This window comes from Amblyomma mixtum, chromosome 7 (genome assembly GCF_055824585.1).
Source record: "Amblyomma mixtum isolate Tamu chromosome 7, ASM5582458v1, whole genome shotgun sequence".
Lineage (NCBI taxonomy): Eukaryota > Metazoa > Arthropoda > Arachnida > Ixodida > Ixodidae > Amblyomma > Amblyomma mixtum.
In genome coordinates, this window is record NC_143018.1 from 36,206,996 (window position 1) to 36,224,191 (window position 17,196).

The 17,196-nt window shown below is 49.9% G+C and overlaps 1 long non-coding RNA gene across 1 annotated transcript; it reads right to left on the bottom strand.

Annotated features, from left to right (window-relative positions):
- Positions 1–14,112: 14,112 nt before the first annotated feature.
- Positions 14,113–17,067, bottom strand: LOC149335671 (uncharacterized). The gene is made up of 2 exons (XR_016284086.1): positions 16,642–17,067; positions 14,113–14,284 (listed from the first exon to the last, which is right to left on the bottom strand). It is a non-coding gene; the product is annotated as an uncharacterized LOC149335671 (long non-coding RNA).
- Positions 17,068–17,196: the final 129 nt, after the last annotated feature.

The window sequence follows — 17,196 nt, forward strand, 5'->3', positions numbered from 1 at the left end:
TAAATATACGGCGAAGAAAATGAAAATCGCTTCGGAAAAGAGCTTGGAATTACTTTAGTGAGCTATCTAGTCTTCGTGAAAACGCTTCAATGACCCCGCGGAAATAAAAAGTAAAGCTAAGAGGGACCAGAAAAGATTAGTCTAGTTCGTCTTGTTTTATTTCTGTTTCTTCTCCTTCGCCGTCGCAGCAAGGCACTAATTCAAGGTCTGCGCAGTGATCATGCATTATATAAAGCGATCTTTCTTCGACGGAAGCTTTGGAAAAGAACACTCCCCATAAGGAAAGAACATGGCTGACATTGAAGAGCGCAAACACTCCAAACCCTCACCGACATATCTGTTACGTGCCAATATTAGAGAGACGTTGGGTGAGCTTCTCGCATTGGCGCGCTGGTGAGACCACACGAGGCTCAAACACTAACAATCGGTGCTTTAAGTTAGCGAACTTGGACCCGCGAAACGAAGGTGCACTTCAAGTGGCGGCCACACCGTAAGCGTGATCGGTATTTAATCGAAGAAATATCTCAGCTGAAAGCAAGACTGAACCCCCCCCCCCCCCCCGCCTCTTAACGCAAGCTAATGGAGACAAATACCGACAGTGCAAAGTTAACATTGATGTTAGTTGGCATCTTCTTTTTCTTGGGCTGTGGGAAATTCCGCTTACAGCTTGCTGCGGCTGTGTGTCTCTGTCAATTTTATATACCGTTGTGGTGTCGGCTGAAGTTGGTGAGGTAGTAGTTCTGAATCTTATCAACATCTGGATGATTCTCGATTGAGGGTGCAGGATTAAGGTCTGTACTCAAGAACTTCGTTCTTGTCACGTGATCGCGGTTGTTCCACAACACAACCAACACTGTTGAAGAAAAGAATTCCGGTCCAGGCTAAACGGACGGGAAAGGATTCGCCCGAGCCCATAGACTCTCGCCACGACCTCTAGCGGAACCAACAGATCGCAGCCACTCGTTGCCATTTATCACGCGCGGAGGGTTTCCCACACCGGTTAATTTTCTTCTCGAGACGGTCGGCGCAGGAGCAAGTCTGGAGAAGCTCCTTGAAGCAATCGGCCGACCATGACCGTTATCAGTGCCGTGCACCGCTCTAAGCTTAACGCAACTCCACCATTACCCGCCGTGGGCCGTTCATCATCGTATAACTGTCCTCAAGGCGCGCACAGCGTCTGCCGGTGCCGCCAGAGACTACTCGTTACAGAAGATTGATTAATACCTTCGCTTATACGGAACCACGCGAGTAAGGCGATAAGAAAGCTGCTGACTCTGGATCCTTTTCTCTTCTATCAAATGCTGGATGTCCTTTTTTATTTTTTTAATGGTGCATTGACTCTCTTTCCGGTGCTCGGTTCTTCTGGGGTGATGTGCTTGGGAAAATGGCGGTCGACCAAACCGTTGCATTTACGACCAGTGATTCGTTCCGCCGTCAGGCAACCGTAAATCCGCCTCATGCGGTAAAAGCCCACTTGTGGCCAGCGATGGTTTTGTAGACCATTCGCCTCGCATTCGAGAGGTGCTGGGTTCGAACCCCGGTGCCGCCGGGTACCCACCGGTTTCCTAATGGGTACAACAATTCCACCGGCCTGGAGCATGGCTTTTCTGGGGATAACTGCTTGGGAAAAGGAATTACTGGCCCGTCAACACAACGGTTTGGTCAAATACAGAAATGCTTGGTTAAATACTCTTTTCCCGAACATATCACCTCAGAAAAGCTGAGCACTAGGCCGGGGGACATCTTGTACCCGTAAGAAAACTGGTGGGTGTCCGGCGGGACTGGGGATCGAACCCAGCACCTACCGAATGCACCCCCAACACCTCCCGATGGTCCCAGATAAATAAGTGGCCCAGGATAGTATTAGATGCTCCCAAAATCACTCATGTTGATTCGATAGCCCCTTCTGCGAGCTCGACTGATCACATATTTCAGACATTCGTGAAACTCTTCAGCTCAAAAATCATAACACATGAGAGGCACGGATTATAGTCGCGGCTTTCAGATATTGGTTTTCGCTAAAAACATTGTATGTCGTCAGTATTCGTTAATTAGAGCATATTTCTTTTTAAGAGTTTATTACATCGTTCTTTAGGGTATATTTACGACACAACTGCCAACTTTCGGCATAAGAAATTCAATCAAGAAAAATTTCCCTGAATTACAACAAATCTGAATTACAAGAAGCTTTCATAGATGGCGCCAGCTACACCAGCGACGCAGTCAGGCTAACGCGGAGAGAGGAACCAGCCAAGCGGCCGGGTACACAGTCATGAGGCTGAACTGTTTGGCGGAATGTCATACGGGCGCTTCGCCTCTGTAGCCTCTCGTTATTTACAGAGAAAAGCTGACTCCGGGTATAGTGTTTCTTTCTAGCTTTGCGTTTAATTAGGAAACTCAATGAAACAGACGCAGGTTTGAGTGGATTGGTCCGCAAAAGCTTTTTATGAAAATCACAGAGCTCTCAGCGTGACTTCAATGGTTTGAGTCGCTATGGTTTAACGATAAGTTCTTAGTACCGTCGTATACTGAATCAAATAATTTTTTTGTAAGTTATCAAGAGTGGCCACAGAAACTTTCTATATTCTGCACATTTCTAGGAAATCCAGGAGGCTGATGGCTTGAATTATAGCTCCACTGTCGAAGATCCTTTCCGAAAGCCAATCTTCTTCGTATGCTCGTTTGAATATGGTGTAATGCTGCTCTGATTTCATTGACAATTGCCTCAATAAACCTCTATTGACCAAGGCTTGTAAGCTAACTATTCATAAGTTGTTTGTTCATAGAAGTTCCGAAACTCCCTGTAGACCCCGCGAGCCAGCATCCGGCAACCTGTCTCAGAACTGTCAGATTAGACTACTGCCAAGCGTTTTGCAGCAAACAGATGACAACTGAACACGTAGATATGATGCATAAAAAAAAGGTTACAAGGTGTCATCAGTACTAACTCCCCGGACAGATGACTTTTCTGTCTTGTTGTCACCACATATTTTCCACAAGGTAATGCTACCATTTTAGCCCGACAGCGTTAAAGGCATTACTCTGGCAAGTTGGGCCCAGGGGGCAACCTAGGAGGCACGTGGGGCCACCTCGGTCACGTGAACTTGCGGCGTCATGACAACCTGCCCAACGGATGGTGAGTAAACTGCCCAACGTGGCAGGAGGCAGTTAGATTATTGATTGGGCGCTCGGGAAGATCAATCTGGGTCGCACAAGGCCCACCGTTGGGAGCAGCTGCCATCGCAGGGCAGTGGCGCATCGCTTAACCGCTGCACCAGGAGAGACATGAGGACTCCTCTATCAGTGTTAACCCTTTGAAGGTTTTTGCCGTATATGTACGGCGGCGGTTTTCTGTCCCGCAAGGTCTTTGCCGTACGGGTACGGTTTCGATCTTCCGTTTGAAATTTTGCGCCAAAAGAACAATGCGTGCTCACTGGGGTGTGCTGCCACCTCTTAGGACTTACAAGAAGTGTTTGAATTTTGTGGTGCCTTCTTACGGAGATAAGCAGAACTTATGTCTAGCTTTAGCGCGGCGGCACAGACTGCGGCAACACCCCTTTTGTAGTTTTGGTTTCGCCGCGTGATCGCAACGGAGTCGCGGAGTTTTCTTTTTGTCAGCACTATCTTGCAGGGGCTGCCGAAGTTGATTTCTATCTTTATTGGCGCTGCTCTTAGCTTGCTTATCACCGTTGTTCGCGACGTATTTTCGTCCTCTGTGGCAACGTGCCTACGCGGTTTCGATTCCGCCGCGGGATCGCAACGGAGTCGCGCGAAACGTGTTTTCTCTTTGTGGGCACTGTTTTGCAGAGGCGGCGAAAGTTGATTTCTATCTTTATTGGTGCTGCTCTTAGCTTGTTTATCACCGTTGCTATTCTATTCTATTGAACATTTTCCAGTTGTGAGTGATGCTGTCACCAAAGTACTGTTGCTAATTTTTTTTTACTATTTATTCTCGATTATATACATTTTGTAGGTTCAAGATCCGCAATAAAGTAATTTGACCACATGGGAAAGTTTACTTCAAAATAATTCGACCCTCAAAGGGTTAAGTAGAGAACGACCATTTGTGCACATATGGGAGTTAACCAACCCACTACACTACCGTACCGTTAAGGCGAAGCTTACGTGTCTCCTTCAATTTTTTATTCGCAGCTTCGAAACCGGCTTGAATAAATAGCAATAAGACAGGCAACCTAGCGAGTCAGACATTTTTCCTTCGCTTCCTTTTCCGACTGCAGAAAAGGACAGGCGACTTTCAAACAAATCATGTCTTGGACTCGGAAACGAGATAATGAATCCAGAGAAGGAAACAATGTCCTAAAAGCAAACGACGCTCGACAATTCCTTTCTCTCGGTCCTATACGCACTGTTGCTGTCTGACAATCGCAGTGTCGGAACATGCTTCCTGCAAGGCTGCACTGTTTCTATATCCTTTGATTCTTTTATTTTTTTTATCCGTTATCATTGTTATGAAGTGCACCAAGAGTCCTTGCTTTGTTCGCGTTTATCGTCATTCCCAAGCCCCGTCCCCGGCTTTGTGAAAATGCGCCGGGGTGTTTTTATAACGAGAAGACTGCATATGGGTCGGACAAAAGGTGCGGGGACGCTGAAATGACTTTAATTGAATCCCGAGGAGCATATCCGGTCGTGAATAGCGACGAAAGATGAGGAAACAGGATGCGACAAAAATGACACCGTTGAGACATCTTCGCTTTTACTTTCTGCACGGATGAAGAATGCAGCGCAGACATACGGTCATTTTTTTATTTTCGAAATAAAATTCACCAGAAATGGAGCCCGGTCGATCGTTGTTTATTCTACGTTATTCAGGACTTCGGCTCCAGTACCATGAACGTCGTCTACTTGACAGCGATGGCAGCTCTTTCCTTCCCGCATTGTACTTTTCTGTTTGTTCAAATACATTGATGTCTTGCAGCTACGCAGTAGCGAAGACGCGCCCTCCCGCACCGCTCAGCTAGCTCAACTGGCCGACGACCCACCAAAAAACATGGCCATCGCGCGCTTCCTGCAATCCATTGCGCGCGCATGCGCAGAGTGCCAACATGAAAAGGCCCATTATGCGCACTTCCTTTCTTTAAAATTATCGGAATGTAAAACGTTGTCAACGCCATAGCCAATGAACACAACGAACGCCGACGGCCTAAGGCTCCAGCACCGCGTTTCTGGCACAACGTTGTCAATGCCAACGCATGCAGCGCACATCTGTCACTACCGCCATGTAGCTTAAAGTGCGATTGAGGTGCCCACTGTACCAAGAGGGCAGTTAAGCGCCTTTCCTTTGCTTTTCAAGCTCCCGTTCCATTGGTTTCGCAGCTTAAAGCGCTACTAAGGTGTCCGCTGCTGGTTACAACGGACAACGGGGACGGCAGCGGCGACGGCGACGCTGCGAAATGCAGAAACGGGCGCCTATGAGCTGCGCTCTAAAACTGTATGACGGCACCACGTCTATGCGTCTGCATATGCGTTTTTGTAGCGATAGCTACATTACACTAGGTTTTGGCCTCTCCGACATCGCCGCACTTTGAGCCGTGGCCGCACTGTTACGTCACACCACGGCCCTCAATCCTCCAGCAACTCGGCTCGTCGCGGTGTGGTGGTGGTGGTGGTGGAAAACATTTATGTACAGGTATAATACAGGAGGTTATGCATGAGCTGACCCAGAGGGGGCCAGCCCTTACAGATACTAGGTGGAGGTCCCTAGTTCGGGACCCCAGTGGCATCGGCCGCCGCCCGGGCTCGCGCGACCAAGGCCCGTTGGGCCTGCAAGTCAGAGCAGCCAAGCAGGGTCGCCTCCCAGACCTCCCGGGTGGGGTTGGGGTGAGGGGGGATAGCAGGGTTGGAGGGGCAGGCCCACACCATGTGGTAGATGTCCGAAGACTTCTCCGCACAGTGCGGACAGCTGCCCGAGAAAGAAGGGTCGAAGTGTTTCAGAGCTGCCGGGCACAGCAAAGTATGTGGAGTAGCAGGCCAGGGCCATGTTACCACCGGCCGACCTCTCCACCTTTCCCTCATTAAAATTCCTTTCTCTTCTTTCTTCTAGTATACAGGCGGAGCAGAAGCCGCTCCTCCGCCTTTGACAGACCTTTACACGGGCGGGGATAAAGACCATGGCCAGATTGATAGAGTAAAGTGATGTCTTTGAAGGTGTAAGCTGGAATAAATTCGAGTTCCTGATCGTCAGGGTCGGAGGGGAATGTCTGGTGAGAGAGCGCGCGGGCGGCGGCGTCAGCTGCCTCATTTCCCTCAAGGCCCATGTGAGCGTGAGCCCAAACGATACGCCGGTGAGCGGGGTCACCGGTGTAGACGCTGTTTTGAAGAATGCGGTAGGCTAGATACGGTACCCAGCCCTGCTCGACGTTCCGACATGCCCCTCGCGAGTCGGAAATAATTGTTTTTGAATTGGAATCAGATGCAGCCAACGCAATGGCGACCTCCTCCGCGTGTGTTATGTCACGGGCTCGGAAAGTAAGGCCGTTCACTGTTTTGGATTGGTGGACGACTGCGGCTGTGTACCTTCCCCAATGGTGGGGGCCTGAGGCATCCACGTAGAATACGCCGGGTTTCGATCCATAGTGGCGGGCCAGGGCTTCCGCCCGCGCCAGGCGCCGGCCATTATGGTCCTCACGATTCATGTTCGCGGGAAGAGGGCACACGTGGAGGGCGCATCTCCACTGGGATGGAATACGTACGCGCTCTTCCATGAGAGTGGTGTGTTGGATGTGTAGTCGGGCAAGGAGGCGGCGACCCGACGATGTCTTCGAGAGACGTGTGTATTGGTTAGTCAAGTGGGCTTCCCGGAGCTCCCGAAATGTGTTCACCATGCCTAGCCCCAGGAGGCGCTTGTTGGAGGTGGTCATGGGGAGGCCTAGAGCCCGCTTAATAATTTTGCGGAGGATGACTTCGAATGAATCCTCGTCTTGCTTCCGCAGGTGAAGGTATGGAGTCGAATATAGGATTCGACTGGTTACAAATGCATGCGCCAGCCGCAAGGCGTCCTTACATCGTAACCCCCCGCGCTTGTTAGAAACCCGGCGGACCAAGCGGCCCACCTGGTCCCCCACCTGACGGAGTTTGCCCAATGTTGTTTCTGACCGTCTGTCTTGATGTATAAAGAGCCCCAGTACCCGGACTTCGATATTTTCAGGGATTGGACCTGTCTCGAGAGACAATGAAATTTTGGCTGTGCACTTTGGTGAGGGGCGTATGTGCACAAATTCAGACTTTTGGGTGGAGCATTGGAGGCCGCAGCGGCGAGCATAACGGTCCACTATGGTCGCCGCCTCCTGCAGGTTAGCCTCAATGTCTCCAAGGGAACCCTGCGTGGCCCACAGGGTGTTGTCATCAGCATACAGCGCATGCTGCACACCGGCGACAGCGCCCAGCTGGGCTGGTAAGCGCATCATAGCCAAATTGAATAAGAGAGGAGAGAGCACCGCGCCCTGGGGTGTACCCTGGTTCCTAAATGAAAAGGGCCATGTTCTTTATCCTGGATCCGAATGTAAGATTGTCTGTCGGTTAAAAATTGCCGAATGTATTGAAAGGCATTTCTGCCGCAGTTAGTTTGAGAGAGGTGGGTGAGAATGATCTCGTGGGTAACGTTGTCGAATGCACCCTTCAAATCCAAGGCGAGTACGACCTTGTCATTGTGAGGGCATTCCACGGGGTCGAGGACAGCCCGATTGAGTTGTAGCAGGACATCTTGTGCAGATCTGTGTGGGCGAAACCCGAACATGGTGTCTGCGAAAAGGTGTTTGGATTCCATGAACTCGGACAACCTGTCACGTACCATCGTCTCCATGAGTTTGCCCACACAGGAAGTCAGAGAGATGGAGCGGAGGTTGTCCGTGCTGATGGTCTTGCCAGCTTTAGGAATGAAGGTGACCAGGGCGGTCTTCCACTCGATGGGTAGGGGCACTTCCCCAAGTCGTCGCGGTCGCCGCGCGGCCACTGCTCCTGCCGGTGAAGCCGTTGGACGACCGCTGCGCCGTCTGTATGACGTCACACCCCGCGCTCCACAGGGGAGAGTTCGCGTCATCGCAGTATGAATGGTGAGAAGTCGGGCAGCCTGAAGTAGGCCAAAGATCGCCGTAGAAATGAACTAAAGAGGATACGGCGCCCTGAAGGGACTCAAGAGGAGCGTGCCGAACGGTTGGCCAAACGCTGTGAAAGCGATGCCGCTAGACGGACTCACTTAGCCTCTAACGATGAATCTACAGCGCCGACCTCTGATGATGAATGCTGCCTGAGGTCTGCGTCTCCGAAGGCAGCGCGCCTTGCAAGACGTGCTGAGACTGAAGAAACGTCGTGCCGAAGAGACCGAACAGGAGCGTACCGAACGACTCGACAAACGACGGAAGAGAGAGATGGTTAGAAGAGTGTGTTCACAAACTGTTGATGGGGTCGACTAACGCAAGACTGACTTTACCATCAGACTGAGTGAGTGCGAGTCTGCTACCGTATGCTATCGCTATTCCACTAGGTTTAACCAGAGCTAAACCAGAGCCAATTTTCACAACGAGCATGTTAACAGGCGAGTGCCGTATAAGTGGCAGGGAAAAGATAAGGGAAGCGGTGAAAGAAGAAAGGAAGAGAGAGGTGCCGTAGTGGAGGTCTCCGGAATAGTTTCGACCACCTGGGGTTCTTTTATGTGCACTGACGTCGCACAGCACACGGGCGCCTTTAGCTTTTTTCGGTGTGCTGTGCGATGTCAGTACACGTTAAAGACCGCCACGTGCCGCCACACTCACCTTGCGGACGTGCCGCTAGAGGCGCTTTTAGCGGCTGTTTCCTGTAGGTCCCCTACTGCTAGCTAGGGGCGCCGAGTGAGGCTCCGTGCTAGTAGCGTTCGCCACGCACGACGTCTACGCTTCGAACTCCTAAACGGTGACCCAGCTGCGCGGCAGAGAAGGCGCGAGAAATGGAGAGGGAGAAAAGCACATACATTTTCATCAGGCGCTTAAACAGGGTCTCGCTCGCCGCATGGCCGCTTCCCGTCCCTTTCGAGGTCGGTCGAGCTGCTTTAACCAGCCGAGCCTCGACTGATTACTGCGGCATTCCAAATGCGGGTCTCTTTGGAATACGGCGCTGGCGGCGGACACCAGTGCGTTTACATTCGGAGGGAATAGGTAGCTTAGGAGAAAGAGAATAGTAAACGACGCCAATTAGTAAATAACCAGAGGGTAGGAGACTCTCTTTGTCACGTCGGCTTCCCGTTTTCTGTCGCCACTCGTCGAGAAACCCAGGCACAAATTTGATTAGGAGATGCGCTGCTGAAACAACGAATTCGCCTCGTGTTGAAACGCAGTGAAGAGGTGGAGGAGTGTGGTCGCAAGCCCTTCTCGAGAAGTCTGTGGGGTGCGACAAAGCTGAAGCTTTATTGAACATGTGCCCCTTATTAGGATGGATCTTGCGGCATCATTTAATCGATTCTAAGAACTTGTGACTCACAAATACTCTTACAAAGAGCATGAACACCTATTAAGGTGCTGCAAGGGGCACAGATGGAACCAAAGGAAAATTTATAATCAGAAGTTATCGGAAACGCCTTCAAGAAGAGTTGCTTCTATAATTTTGCATCACAGGGAGCAAGGAATTCCGATTACGGTACCATGAAACGGCAAACATTTCTTACTCTCTTTCTGGAGGTGTTAATCTGGGTGTGATGCGGAGGGCGTTTCTATGCAGGAAGGAGTACCCGTACAGTGGTGAACCCGCAATAGCTTGACGCGCCGCATTTCATTAATTAGAACGAAGACTTTCTCTAAATTTGTGTCATAAGAATGTCTTTTATAATATTTAATACCATTATTTTTGCCACTTCTCGCCGCTCAGTCTCCGTCGGTCGCAAGTAGCTCATTATAATGTCCTTTCCTCCTCCATTCTTGCGTCCTGTGCTTCATGATGCATGAGAAAGATAAGCCTACTGGGCAATCCGATGCGATGCTTTCTGAGGAATGAAGAGCTAGAGACACGCCAAAGATGCACGATCGAATGCCGCATCTTTTTGCTGCGAAAGCAACACTCCGACAGCCAAAGCGAGACCTCGGGTGGCCGCGGCCGCACCGTTGCTACGCTGACCTTGAGCCGCCACCGCGCCTAGCATATGGTGCGCCGTTACCAAGCTGTGTTGTTTTCGCATTCGTTTAGGTCAACCAGAGTTAAACCACAGCCGATTTTTTTCGTTCGTGTGTCCTCTTTATTCGCTTCGATGTTCACAGTGGACGATACCTTCAGGGCGACAGAAGCCACCCCGGCAGGTGCGCTAACCAAGCGGCTTGCAAGATGAGTTTTTGTCTACGTGCAACTATATAAGTGTGTTTATGTTCGCTTTGAAAGAAGCCCCACTGAATCCCCCTGTCCCCACCTTTACTGTGAGACGCGCAAGGCGCCCAAATGCTTCCGCGTTGAGCGCCAGAAGGCGAACAGAAGAGGAGCGCCCATGGGTTGCTTTTCCTCGTACATCAGTCATTAATCGCTCGCACCCAGCGAAGCGGTGCCGGTGTAATGCAACGTCCACAACTTGCCATGCCTTCCGTCTTTGCAAGGACGTTGCCGAGTGCAAACATCGTACGGCTTCTGGCGCCGCCTGGTGTGGTGACGAAACTTGGGTGGGGCTCAGGGAACGAGCTTCCGGCACCAACGCGTCGTAAATCATTACGGGGATAGGCGCGAGATGACTCGAACTGGTGATTAGATTATATTCAGCCTTGGTGTTGCAGTAAAACGTTGTGGGAGCGAGGCATGACGCGAGAAGACTGAGTATTGATCCGTTAAGTACTTTTGCTACATCGGTCACACTAACATCTAAAAATGCAGTGAATATTAAACGGTACGCTTCATTAGCATGCATTCAGAAATTACTCCCCGGGCATTAGAGAAAAGAATAGTTATTTTCAGGCTTTACTCAGGGTTTGTTCGTATACCTGGAGGGTGTTTCGTTTTTTTTCTGTGCAGATTTATTTTATCAGAATATGAGAGGGTTAGTTGGAACAGGTTAGGTAAATGATCATCTAACATTCGCGAATGCGCTTGGTCAAAGTATGCATCAGACTTGATTACTCAGCCTGGTTGTGAACTGGGCAGTTACCAGGAAATGAAAGACACAGTAATTGCCTCTCTCACGTTGGACACCTCAACAGCGCCATGAAGAGAGGATGTTGGAGAGAAGGGGTTTAAGGGTGGGAGAGATACAAAAGGGTGTCCAGTGCAAAACATATGAAAACAGAAGTATTTAAAGACGCTTTCTGGAGGAAATGAACTGTATACATCTCAAAATCGCTTACAAATTAAAATGGCTCAGATTCCCGGAAAATTCACTGACACTAGACTAGACATATTGAAATGCAAGCTTTCGAAGCAAATACACGATGCATACAATAGTTCTTAGTGCACCTTTAGCTCGCCGTAAACTGTCTCCACTATGCTTCATATACATAAGAATCTTGCTAATGCGAACAAGCCTAATTGAAACTTCCTCTTGATTCGAACTGAAGCTCAAATCATTGGCCTTAAGTAAAGGGAGCCGGATCGGGATCTCCTCATTTCTAACTTCTGATATTTGGACAAATTGGCGGTCTCCTTGGAGCGCGAACGATCCAGGTTTGTTTGTATGTCCTGGTAGGGGCACCGCCTAGGTTTAATAATCTCCCCTTCACACGACTGCTCTGCAGCAAAGCATGCAGGCTAGCTCGGCGACGGCTAAGTCCAGCGAAGCAGTTGCCACGTTAACGAACTGGCTGGCCAATTCTCGGCTGCGCCATGATTTATAGTTCGCGAAATATGTCGCGACACTCACTGAAGCAAGCGCTCAGTTCGCGCCGACCAATCTCTACAGCCACTATGCGCAGTGTTCGCTGCAGCTGGATGCTCGACCACGTATGCGCCAGCATCGGTCAGCCGGAGGAAGGAAGGCGGCCGGCTAATTGGTTTCGGAATATTTGCTTAACGGCGCGCGGTGCGCATTTCAGACATGCGTGATACGCGCAAGTAGGTTCGTACACACAACTTGCTGACCTTCAAACGAAGGTGGGGGGGGGGGGGGGGCAGTGGAACGACCGAATGAGGCAATTACTTATCGCTGCTTTGCTCTCGGGTCTTCATGGACAAGAGGCGCCGTGGAGACCACTGGGAGTGCCCCGCAGATAGTGGACGCTGGCCCGCGCACTGAACAAATTTTTATAATTCGGTGCAGCGCCGCACTTGTTACAACGCATGTACTATCCGGGACAAAAGTGGTATACTCACCGCGGCTGGAGCCGGAGCAACGAAAAAACAATTTTTTTTAGGGGCTTTACGAAAAACTGCATTGCAACGCCATCTACAGGCGGCACCTGGAATCGAGACAGCCAGTGAGTGACCTTTATTATCAGCAGGCATGTTGATTGGCTCGTTTCAATGTTTCGCGCTTTAGCTCGCCAAAATGCCGCAGTTTTCCGTTGCTCTGGCACCCGCCGCGTTGAGTATACCACTTTTGACCCAGATATACACGTAACCCAGAGAGCGTATGTACGGAATTTCGGATTTGTTCGTTCAGCTGTTACCGGATTCCATCAAAGCCTGGACGCTTTAGACAAGATGAGGAAGGAACGGCGCTGCAGGGGACAAGGACGCAGAAAGGCACCACAGTGACAGAGCCTTCATCTTCGTATATCCTTGTACTGTGCTGCGCGGCGTTCTTTTCGACTTTGAACCAAAAATTCTAGCCAGTAGACGTCAAGGTGTATAAGCGATCACATGACGAAAAAAACTGTTCTGCAGCACGCATATGGCCGCACTCAAAATTACCAGCACCACAATTGCTGCAGCGGCAGCTTAGTTTATGAGGCATGCATGAGGAACTTCTTGAGCTTTACGTTTAGAGCGCTGCTCTTTGGCGCCCGTTTCTGCGTTTCTGCGTTTCGCGGCGTCGCCGTCGCCGTTGTAACCAGCAGTGGGCAGCTTAGTCGTGCTTTAAGCTGCGAAATCAATAGAGCGGGAGCTTGGAAAGCAGAGTGAAGGCGCGTTACTGCCCTCTTGGAAAAGTGGACACCTCGATCGTGCTTTAAGCTAGGTGGCCGTAGTGGCAGATGTGAGCTGCATGCGTTGGCATTCAAAACGTTGTGCCATTTTAAGGAAAGGAAGTGCGCATAGCTGGCTCCTTGGGTCATTGGACGCCTGAATCGCGCTTTGAGGTACGTGGGGTGATGAGAGAGAGATGTGGGTGGCATGCATTAGCGCTGACAACGGTAAGCGAGCTCTCGCGATCAACCATTAACTGCCATCTGCCAGGGTGGCAGGGTGGTTGGGGACCTTAGTGCACATATATAGACAAACAGGAATTTCTTACCTCTTATGGGGGAGAACATCCCGTTCCTCTCGCCTGCAACGCCTCCCACGGCTGTGACAACCTCGCGAAATACTTGCGCAGACCTCGTGTTTGAGAACCAGGCATTGGTGCAGCAAGTCGAGCATATATCCATTTCTCCGTCCACAAAGCTTCCTTCATGACAATCAAGAACTGTCAGTGGAGTTTTTCTTGAAGAAAGAAAATGTGTGAAAAATAACAAGTTGTTTGTAACTGTACATGCATGTCTTGCTCGAATTCTTTGCCTCAGTTTATCGAAAAGCCGAGACAGCTTATTGGCTGCGCTCAAATTTCGAATTAGGAAGTAACGTAATCGTCGGCATTTTTGTTGAGCAAGCAACACTACGCTAGTCGCTGAGCCATTTCGCGGAGCTCTGGTGAGGCCAAGCTCCGCATGCGCGAGGTTAGGGTGACGTCACAGGGCCGCCTGTGAGCTTGCGCGCCGGGGCAAAGCCACCTAGACACTTTAAGGCCTGCGCGCTCCCTCCGTGACGTCACCGAACTTGACCCAGCCGCCACTCCCCGCGTCTCCTCCCGTGCCAGGGCACGCGCGGAGTGCGGGCGGTACTGATGCGGGGTAAAATTTTTGCGCCTGCTTTTTAGTTGCATTGGGCTAAAATGAAGAAAGGTATGCATTGAATGGGTGGGTTTTCATCGTACTTAATGAAGGGATTGCTGGAAACGTTTAGCGGTATATGTTTCGCGTAGCATATCTAGATTTGAAACTTCAGTGAAAGAAACGTCAGTGATCGAAAGGAACAGTGGCCACAAGACTTTATTCACATATTTACAAATTATATACATATTTACAAATGGAAAAGCTTTTTCCGTTTGTGTGCCATGAAATGCTTTTAGCTCCCGTTGTCGGCAGTGTGGTGACGTCACGCCGAGACCCAGTGGAAGGTTCCACTCATCCGGGCTCTGAAACGAGAACATCCGGGCACCGTACGAGACTTCACGAGATTTAGCGAGACTCTCTAAGCCCTCCTACGCGACCGGCATGCAAGCGCCGGCTGGTCTCCAAACGAGTCACAAAAAATAACTGCTGCCAGTGCCTTCTCAATGTTTGTCGAGTATCAGACTAGCTGTGGGTTTGATAATGCACGGAATTATAATTTCCGATTTCTAATAACGCGTGCAAAAAGCACATACATGCCACAATATTTAAAATAATTTTTCAACAGCGCATGCTACACAAGGACACAAGACGAGGAAACACACACACAGCGCTGACTGCAACTTTATTATTATTTGCGCTGACTGCAAATAAAGTTGCAGTCAGCGCTGTGTGTGTGTTTCCTCGTCTTGTGTCCTTGTGTAGCATGCGCTGTTGAAAAATTATTATGAATAACCAACTAGCCCGTGAGCTCACCCTGTTACAATATTTAAGCATGAAATGCTTTACGGTGCGGTTCGGGTGTCCACCGCAATGACAGAGAAATACTGCTCCATTTCCTGTCCTCAAAAAACGTTGCGTTCAAAGGGCAAGGCATCGCGCCGAACGGGTGGTGGCGTTCCTACCTTCCTGTAAGGTGCGGCTCGGGTGTCCACCGAGATGACAGAGAATTACGAATTACTGCGTAATTTCCTTTCCTCAAAAAGTGTCGCGTTCAAAAGACGAGGCATCACGCCGAACGGGTGGCGGCGTTCCGCGGACTGCCTGGCAGCGCTACAACACGCTGTCGCGTTCCACTCCTAAAGGCGAAGCTTAAGCGTCATTAATTAGCAGTTTATTAAGGCGGAAGCCTTTAATGCCTCATCGTTGTAAGCAGGAGTTGTCGACAGAAAATGTCACGCTTTTCAATTGGTCGAAATGCTCGTGACGTCACAGTGCGCGAATTTCAAATGTGGCCAATTGTACTTTGGCTACTAACCATGAAACCAATCACAGGGATCGTATAGTGATGCTCCAACTAAGTTGGACCGAGTTTAGTTAATTGCTTAATTAATCAATTAGCCTAATTAAGATAGAGGAGAATGAAGAGGTCAGAAGAAAGAGGAAAAGAAAAGAAAGACGCGCGCCGCAGCGACAACAGCGTCCGAGTAGGAGACGCTGCTGAAAAAAACAGATAAGTACGAAGCCGCGTTCGCTCCACCACCACGCACTTCCCCACTCAGTTCGACGTTGCTCGTTTCATATACGTTGTGTCGAACATCCTAGACAGTTCCAACAATTGACACGTGAATGACAGAACACGATGGATAGAAATACAATAATATAAATGTGAAATGAGCCTAATTAACCTTTCTAGTTAGACCGCATAAATCAATAAAACCGGGAACGAAATTGGTCGAGTTGGGGAATCGAACCAGGGTCTCCGGAGTGCGATACGAGCACGCTAGCCACTCCGTAATGCCAGCTGAATGGTTTGGAATGAACAAAGGCGCGTCTAGCTAATACGGCGTTTTCGTTCACTCCCATCTTCCCCCTTTCCCTTACGGTGAGGTGCAGGTGTCCACCCAGATATGCGAGAGAGATACATTTCCTTTCCTCAAAAAATAAATTTACCGTCCAGCAAGGCGTACAGCCGAATTGGCGATGGCGTTCTGTGGACTCCCTGGCAGCGTTGCAAGACGCTGTCGCGTTCCACTCTTACAGGCGAAGCTTAACATGTTAACCACACATCAGTAACACACGCAGACAGCCAATGGACGCGTCATTCGCTGGCAGCACTTCAATCATCATTCACAACCACATTCATGACAGAATGATGTACTAAGGCTTTCGCCTTGCACCACTTTAGTCGCCAAAGTGACTCCTAATTTTTTAGTATTCAGTCATTAATGAGTCATTACACACTAATCAGTAATTTGTCATTACTTCGTCATGAATTATGTGTGACGTAATCCAGTGGTAACATCACCAGTGTCACATACGCAAAGTGGTGCTGAAAACGCTTTCGCCTCTACGCACTTCGGACAGTTTCAAACGCGCTGCATATACATTCTTGTCAGGCCTGCGTCTCGTCGTGTCCGCGTGCGCTTCGCATTATGCCCGTAAACATTTCATGCTTACTCTACTCTCGGTTACGGGAGAGGCAGAGTTTTCTTTTAATTAACCAAGACATGAACGCCCGCACTGAACTTGAAAAACTATCTATTCAACCACACAAGAACACTGCCTGGTACATAAGAGACAAAGCTGTAATATTTACTGATACCAGCAGTCTAGGGAAAACTTCGCGTTCCATCAATTTTAAAACCACACCTTGCCCATATTTTAGCACCGTGATAAATTATTAGTCTTCAACGATAGCTTCAATGCGCAGACAACGTACCTTAGGATCTCGCAGAGTCCGTATGTCGACGTCGTCTCGACGAACAGCACGCTCCCACGTAATGCTACGGGCGTCTTTTGGGAATGAAAACACACGCACTTTTGGCCCGTTGTCGTAATTTCCTTTGCAGTTGGGCACGCAGCAGCGACCCATCGTTTCCACAGCAGGTGCGAGACACGCAAAAATTTATGTATCACGATCACAAGCAATTTTCTAGCCAGCACTCATGAACGCAACAGCAATGGAACGCAGCAGCGCACGCTGAGACGTCCGGCTACACGACAACGGAAGGGTACAAAACTGGTTGAGGGAAGAAAGGAGACGTCTCAGTGTCGGAGGAATGCGGTGGGGCAGGTGGGGGCGCTGGGTCAGCGGTCAAAGTGGCTGACGTCAGAGCAGGGGAAAAGGAAATCGCGCATGCCTTGAGAATTCAAGATGGCGCTGGCCGGGGCTGCCGCCGCCGCCGCGCGCTCTCCATCGCCTCGCCGGCAGTCTCTCTCTCTCTCCCTCCCTCTTCCTTTCCTCAAATACAATTTTCATTTTCTTCATTACGGC